The following is an 8851-nucleotide window of genomic DNA, read 5'->3' on the forward strand; positions in this document are numbered from 1 at the left end:
GAAGTTACATTATGGCATCCACTGTTGGGGGGCTGCCAGTAAAACTGCACTCAAGCCACTGCAGAAACTACAGCATAAAGTAGGGGAGATGTGGTACCGATGGATCAAAAATTGCAAAATGATCTCTGGCCCTCAAATCTTCAGCCGAGAATAGCAGATCTTTTGCTGTCTCAACACTTTGATACAAGCTCTACCTATCGCGGACATTTACATGAATATCCGCCTTTTCAAAAAATATTTATAAACGTTTAAAGTTTGTTGCTCGAACGTGTCATCGGTCCCCACCCGGTGGGTCCAAAGGCACACGACCATGGGACCTATGGGACATACGCTCTAAAACTCAAATTTGTTACCTTGTTTTGTTGTGTACTGTAAGCTAAGCTACAGCAAGCCAATGAAGAAGGTTTCGTCAAGACTTTCAAGAATAAAATAGATTATATCAAGTCAAATGTTGGCATGAAATCATGTTTTGATTTACGCCTAAACTTACAAAATTATTGCCACATACATATTACCCGCAAATCGACATTTTGACTTTCAAATACTCGTAATAGCGATAAAACATCACAGGTAACTATGATTTACAGCCTATATATATGTAGGCGAGTTTCTGTTGTTAAGTGATTAGTTGGTTTATCTATTTTGCTTGATTTGGCTATGGTACCATAGGTCCCCCACCCCATAAATATTGTAATTGACTTGAAAATAGTCCACTCGAGGATGGTATTGATTCAAAACATATGTGCCATTATATACCCTGATACAAACCCTACACTTCACATCAAAAATTATGCCGGGTTTGATAGTCTGGAAGGTGATATAGAAAAATGCAAATGACGATCCAAATTTACTTTACACCCCCTAAAACGTAAATCATTCGTCACAGACCCCATAACTCACGCAGGTCGAATTTTTTTGCATGTGAGGAAAGATTCTGTCAGCATGTAATTATAGACAAATTCACCGAGTCTAATCATGGAGAATTTTTCAAGTATTTTCGGTCCCAGTGATCAATCGGTACCACATCTCCCCTACTCCGAATCATAGCTAGGGCTCCAAAGGGGCCTGGCTGCCCATCCAATAAGTCGCTGCTGAAGAGATTTGGCGTCCTAAACATAGAAGATATGCGGAAACTAGAAATCGCCAAGTTTATGTATCAGTTTCACTGCGGTCGTTGCCCCGAATATTTCAATGACTTCTTTACCTCTGAATCAAACGCTCACAAGTACAACACACGCGCGTCCACGTCGTCCAAATATCATATGATCGACCGAAAAGATCATCGCTCCATCAAATATGCCGGACCTGATGTGTGGAACAGTATCCCGCCGGCCATCAGACAGTCGACGAGCATGTCCACATTCAAGTCGAAATACAAACAATTACTACTAAATAAATACAGTCCATCCTCAAGATTACCGGACCACGACTGACCTATCGATCTCGCTTCCCATGACATGCCGCCCTATTTCTTGTCGCATTCTTTTTCTATACTATCTTCTTTACTTTCATTCAGTGTGCATGCCTCCTCTTTACATCGCCTAGACCAAGGTGGGTGTCAGATTCCATAGACTACTCCTTGTCGCTTCGACATCTTCCTGTCTTTTCATTGTATCGCATTTTTTGTGGTGTATTGAACTGATAAAATTGCTAATAAACCAATGATGATGATGATGGTTACCATATTTTGGGATCCGGAAGCTACAAAGGAGGACATTTGTGCGTCTTCGCAGGACATTTTCGAATCCCTGAAAACGAAAGACAAATCCTAAAGGAGGACGGATGGTAACCCTACTATAAGATGGTGGCGAGATAGCATAGTGGTATAATCCACAGCTATACATCACCAATGAGTTGTGGGTTCGAGTCCGACTGATGTCGACTCCTATAGGCTATTCCTACCCAAGTGTTGGAGGTTTATCTGGGCTCCTCCTCGCCATTTCATCCTCGTAAGTTGTGTCTTGCAAAAGGCCTAGAAGTGGGCCGTGCTACAAGTCGGCAGTTACAGGAATCAAAAATAAGGAATATCGGCCTGGTGTGAATGATCATTGTAGTCGACAAGCACCATGAATACCATAAACCAGCAGTGCTTCTCAACCGGTGGGTCGCGACCACGACACACCAAGACATATGAAGTTTCGGCCAACATGCGACTCCGCGAATTGTGCAGCCAAAAAGGTCGACAGTGAGAAAACCTCTGCCGAAAAGGATCGAAACCTTCGGTAGATGTATGCCGAATTGTCCATGGACTATATACGGTGGGCGCCTGAATGGCTGTCACCAAATATTGCTGTCGCCAAAAATTCATAGTAGTATATGTAATTGGCAATATCATTGACCGAATTGCATCATGAATTCCAGAAAATATTCACGCTAGGTGCCACCAGATAACTGTAACACACTGACAACATAAAAACTGGCACTCACGAGGAGTGGTTTAAACGTTAATCGCGAAAGGGCGTCCAGTCGGTCGCGCAATGAAATTTGGATGAAAAGTGGGCCGCGAACTGAAAAAAGTTGAGAAGCACTGCCATAAACGACAACCTACTATAATATCAACGGTAATTAATCAATTGGTTTCATGAGTTTCTACCAAACGATACTATGCAACTGTCCGAGGTAAAGCCTTGCATTTCTGAACTGGTATCTCTGACAGGGGACTGCAGACTTCACAGTGATTTCCACAAAAAAAAATGATTTTAGGGCTTTCATTTTGTGTGTAAATTTTGTTTTAATTGTTTTATTATTTTAGGACTCTGTTGATGCACAGTTCATTTCGCCCACCAGTAATCCGTAGTATTGTATCATGTGTGTGTTGTCGTAGGTTTTTGACTTTGATGTTCCGAGACGGCCTGCAGAGAACGTAAGTGTTCCGTTGGTTAGTAGAGGTTAAAAACAACTGCTCCAGTTAATATGCATCCTAAGCGGTTTAGAATAAGTGTGTGGATCACTCGAGTTACAATCTTCTGAATGACTCTACTGGAGTCGTTGCAGTTAAATGAACGGACTCTGGCTCGGTGTATGAGAAATGTGGAAGACTTGGAGACAAACTCTCAGGTAATCCAATAATTCTACTTCGCAAAGAATTCTGAACCTCTCACTGCGCTAGTAATGACCACCCCATAAATTGTTTACTTGTTTTCGATATGGTTAATTCCATCAGAAGCGACAGTGCCGCATGTATAGATAAAAGATATCTATACCTAACAACAGTCGTGCACAATATCACCATGCCATGTGTTTAAACTAGTCCGGAGCGGATTGACAAATTCTCTGGTTCTACTCCGATCCCATCCGCGAAAGTGGTGTCTTACAAAAGCCTAGAGGTGGGTCGTGCTATAAGTCGGTAGTTACGGAAAAATAATGCAGAATATCGGCCTGGCGTAAATGACCATAGTCATAGGCGCCGACTTTTATTTTTTTACGAGGTGGCGAAGTCTTGTGACGTCATAATTGTTCCGTGTCGATGACGTCATCGTCGCACTAAAACGCACTTTCCTACATGCCGCTGGTGCACGTGCAGAGTACCAGTCGCTGGTTGATCAGCGTTAACCATTTGCGTTTTACGTTACGTTTTAATACCGACTCTGCACTCATTATTATCAAACCATGCAGGGGAGTTATTAAGTGGAATCTTGAAACGGTCCGATCATTCGTCCGAGGATGTATACGATGCATTCCGTCAGCCGGAATGCATCGAACAAAAATCAGAATTTACGTCACTGAGAATTTGAAGTGGCATCAATGTTATCAACGTGCAATGCGTCGTGTGAGTAACGAAACACACCACGCACTGGGCTGGCAAGTTCGCAAGTAACACACGACAACTCTCGAATATGAGGTTTCAAACCGACAATAATGATGATTACAAACGTGAAATCGCGCAGCTAATCAGCAATTGTCTCGTGCGGTTTCTGGCTTCGCATTGAGAAGCTCGCATCGCGGCAATTGTTTGCAGATTAAAACAGGGATTTTGTCGGCATTGGTGCATTTCCCGATTTACGTTCGCTAAGCATTTTGGGAGTAGCCTACATCCAGGCGCGAAGTCAGAGGGTTTCGGGGGTCGAAAGCCTCTCGTTTGGAAGCGCGAAACCCCCTCCTTAAACGCGAAACCCAGTCCTTTTCAAATGAGCGCTCTGACGCTAATACTCGGTTGCAATTCAGTCGTATTATCAGAGTTATGCGCGGCTAATTAACGAAAGGCAATAAGCGAGATTCGTCCGTACGCATTGCACTGCACAACGTAACGCGACACGATCTCCCGCTGAGATAATTGCGAAATTAGGTCATTCATTGCCCCGCGCTCGGCCATAGTTGGTAGCCTGATTTATCTCGTCACCTACAAGCCTAATTCCGCTGGCTTGAATAATCGCATTTGCAATAGGCCCGATGCGCACGATATCATCGTTGGCTTACAAAATCGCATCTGCATTGGCTTGGTGCACACTAGATCATCACTGGCCTACACAATCGCATCTGCAATAGGCCTAGTACGAAAGATATCGCTAGCCTAACTACCGCGTCTCGGGCCTACCATGCTTTGGCTCCTACTTCCCGATGGCGATAGCTTGGATAAAATGCCGTTAAGTGTATGCTGATTAGCGATTGTGGTTAAAGAGTGACTTCGCGAAACTGAATGACATCGAATGTCCGCAAACATGTGCGACTCGTGCGTACCCGTACATGCGTAATTGATTTCCGCTAATACTTGAAGAACATAACCATCAGAAGCTGTGATAAGGCTTGAGGTATAAAAGAGCAAAGGTTTGAACCACCTGAAATCGGCGTCATTGTAGCACATATTCCAAATAAACTCGTACATTTTGACTTGCGCAAATCGTCGCCAAGGCTGCATAAGACGTAGGACGCATTGATAAGCGCGCGTATTTAATTGTTCACGACCGATCAGGGAGTCGCTAATTAACCGCACTTTCGGACTCGTCGACAAGCTTATCATACGCGTATGCCGTATAATCATCAACACGATGATATCGTGCACACCAGGCAGAAGCCGCCAATGCATATGCGATTGCGCAGACAAGCGATGATATAGTTTGAACTGGGCCCATTGCAGATGCGATTGTTCAAGCCAGCGGAATCAGGCTTGTTCGAGATGCGATAAATCAGGCTGGCGACGATTGCCACGCGCACGGCAATGACTGACCTAATTTCGCGACCATCTCAGCGGGATATCATCACAGACTCTTCGCGCTGATTGAAAACGTGCCTCTCGCAAATTGGCCGCACGGAACACTGATAACACAATTATTGAATTGCAACTAAATATTGGAGTTAAAATGGTCATTTCAAAATGACGGGGTTTCGCGTTTCAAGCAGGGTGATTCGAACCCCCCTGGCTACGTGCATGGTACACGCGCGTATAAAAAACGAAGACGTCTCTAAGGAGGTCGCATCGATTCGCCAGATTACTAATTACTGGTCACAAACAACTTATGCGTTTGAGTATTTCGTACGAGGTGGCCGCCACCTCGTAAATATGGTGACGAGGTGGCTGCGCCACCTCGTAACCTCGTAAGTCGGCGCCTATGACCATAGTAGTCGACAAACACCATGAATACCACAAAACAAATACTCTGATCCTGCTTTTTAAAGCTCTGGTCCGACTCGTAGGCCGGATTCTAGAAATTACCGTGATCTGGTCCGAAAAACTCCTATAATAATTATCCAATCACATGATGGCATTGAATATTGATTGAAACAATGTAAACAGGAAATTAAAAACTAAAAGATCAAGTCCAACCCTTATATGAAGTATTTATGACGACAAGTGATTTATTTCCATGAACTTTTCACTTTAACTGTTGATCCGAGGGTGGAAGAGGCTTGTCCTATTCTGAGTAAAAAGTACTGATCTGGCTCCGAACCGGCTCCGGCCAAAAATGAGGAAATCCGGCTCCGGTCCATGCCCCGCTCTAGTGTCTGTCCAGATGTGTGAATCATCGTGTGTCGGAGGAGCCCCTTGTGAAGGCGTATTGTCACTTTGGTAGAATAGAACATTGGTATGGTCAGGAAGTGACTTCCATGTGTTTTGAGTCTGTTGACTGGCACTCGCCATATCACTGAGTAACTCGGGAAATGTGGCCCAACTCACATGTGGGACATTTATTATTATTATAGTCTTGTTGTGGCACAGTCAATATAGGCTGCATAACATCGAAAAGATCGCCAAAATTATATGACTATCCTGTTCCACTAGGCCCATGTATCTTACCTTCAAATCAAATTCGGCATATAACACATCTTCGTTTTCATGGTTGAAAATTTGATTACGACAGTATAGGCTGCGTGAGTAATATTTTCAAATTGAAAATGCAACGGGATAAATCCCATCTGGGAACCGGCCTTTGAAACTATAATTATTACTATATGGCTTCCCAGAACAGTTTCATTCATTTCACTAATTCAATGAATTTTGAAGCATACATCTTTTTTCTTCAAATTACATCCTTGACATCTTACATCTCACTCGACTTATATAGTATAATTCGAAAAGCTCTACTCGAATAGAAAATTTCTGGTATCAATTCTACTTATCAATAAATAATATCAATAATCTTTTCCGGGCTTTTGCATTCCCCGATATAATAACTAGGGATGGTGTTAACGTGAGGTTCACGTTCTCGTTCTGTGTGTGAACTTCAGAAATTTAAAGGTTCATGGTCACAAAAGAACGTGGGTAGATTCTGCACTGTGAACCTTTTTCACATATCACAATTTTTCACGTCAATACCATCTTTGGTTGAAATTATTTTTATCTAACTTCGCACCGCTCTATGCATGGCGCTGGCAGCACAACAATCAACACTTAACGAGCATGCACCTTGCCAATATTAAAAAATTCACTTGCTTTGTTACAAAAGCTCGTTGTGAATATTGTGTTTTCCGTTTGTGAATATTTAGTGAATATTTATTGCTGTGAGCTTGATCCCCAATCACACAACATCAAGAACGTACACTGCATGCGGGTAGTCAGCGAATGATGAGTATTCAACCAATCAGTGTAATTGATATAAGGAATACATCGTTGTCTAATGTAAAAAATCTAGCAGGTGTACGGGATCCATCTTGATTTGACATGTTTATCGTATCATAAAAAAAACAAATCCGTGCGATTGGGGTGTATAGGCCACTGTATAGCTCGTTTATGTGGTAGTAGTCACTGATCAACCCTAATATACACGACCCACTTTTGTTTCAGGCATTTGTAAAACACCGCTTACTATGATCGCCGATCGGACGGCGATGAAAGGACTTGTCAAATTATATTAATGTTGAATCGCTTCGTTAGGGACCTCATTGAAACCCGATTGCTTGATGACAGTCGTTGCGCCATTGTTCGAAACACCTATACTGCAAGCTAGCGGATATTAAATTTGTAATTCTAATTATACAGAATTACCATTATCTCATTTCATCACAATTTGACAAAGCCTGTGCCAGGTACGCGTAGCGCAATCATGAATCCATTTACGGATATCCTGGCTTCTCTCTGGAAAGCAATCTAATGGCGGATTTGAAGTCCTATTGAAAACAGATCTGGTTAAAATTCACAATGTTCTATGTCGATTTTTAAATCTTTGAAAAGAGGCTGGGACCAAAGCGGGGAAATCGAAAATGTGAGAGGCGACAGATTTCTCAACATCGCGTAGATGTCATCCGGTTTTCATTGACAGTGGGTCATCACCTCGACTATAGATGACAGTTAATTTGCCAGACGTCACGGAGTGTATCATATTATGATATCCAACATACTACCTGACAAATCAAAATCCGCACTTAGCACTTCACCTACATCACCCACTGTACTTCCACGTCCATGTAGCCCGTGAGAAGTGCGGGGATCAAGTCACCAGTGACTAGTTAAACTTGTCAAAATTATGGAGAATGCTGTTCACACGGCAAACTCCATGTTAAATACTGTGGCAGTGTGAATAAATGCAGGTAACGTTTTGCGACTGGAAATGCTGCAAGAAGACATATGTGCCGATTTTATATGGGTAGACCAGAAATAACGTTTGAGTGCATATGAGAACCTTCACTGTACAATTGTGCATTTAGTTATAAATTTCATCGAAATGGCCCAGAAAGGAACAAATACAATTAAGTGTTCGTGTTACTGTTCGTTGAAACGTCATTTTTCGAATCTCGCACATATCCGTGCGATATCTACGGATGGGTATTCGTCCACGCGGGTCTCAGCTATACCTACACCTATGTACAGTTCTGCCCTTACAATCTGAGTAGATTAGACCAGTGCCCCCCAACCATTTTCAGTTCGCGACCCAGTTTTCATCCAAATTTCATTGCGCGACTTACCAGACGCCCTTTCGCGAATCGTGACTAACGTTTAAGCCACTGCTCGTTGTCGCCAGTTTTTATGTTATCAGTGCGTTACAGTTATCCGGTCGCGACTAGCGTGAACATTTTCCCGAATTCATGATGGCATTCGGTCAATGATATTGGCAATTGCGTATACTACTATGAATTTTTGGAGACAGCCATAGTCAATGGACAGTTCGGCATATATATATACCGAAGATTTCGATCCTTTTCGGCAGAGGTTTTCTCAATGTCGATCTTTTTCGCCAGCGCATTTGTCGCATATTGACCGAAACTCCATATTATGTCTTCGTATGTCGTGGCGCGGTAATCGCCGACACCGAAAGGCCTATTTCTATAAATTATGTGTATTATTTTATTAGGGAGATGGGTACCCCTATTAAAACCAAGACATCTCACCATATCAAACCGCGTTTAATAATTCTTCAAACAAATACGCCATAATTTATGTTCATTTATGAGATAATTTTGGCCCCTCTTCGCGCTCGAT

Source organism: Botryllus schlosseri, chromosome 11 (genome assembly GCF_051294905.1).
Source record: "Botryllus schlosseri isolate E-star chromosome 11, Bs_hap1, whole genome shotgun sequence".
Classification (NCBI taxonomy): domain Eukaryota; kingdom Metazoa; phylum Chordata; class Ascidiacea; order Stolidobranchia; family Styelidae; genus Botryllus; species Botryllus schlosseri.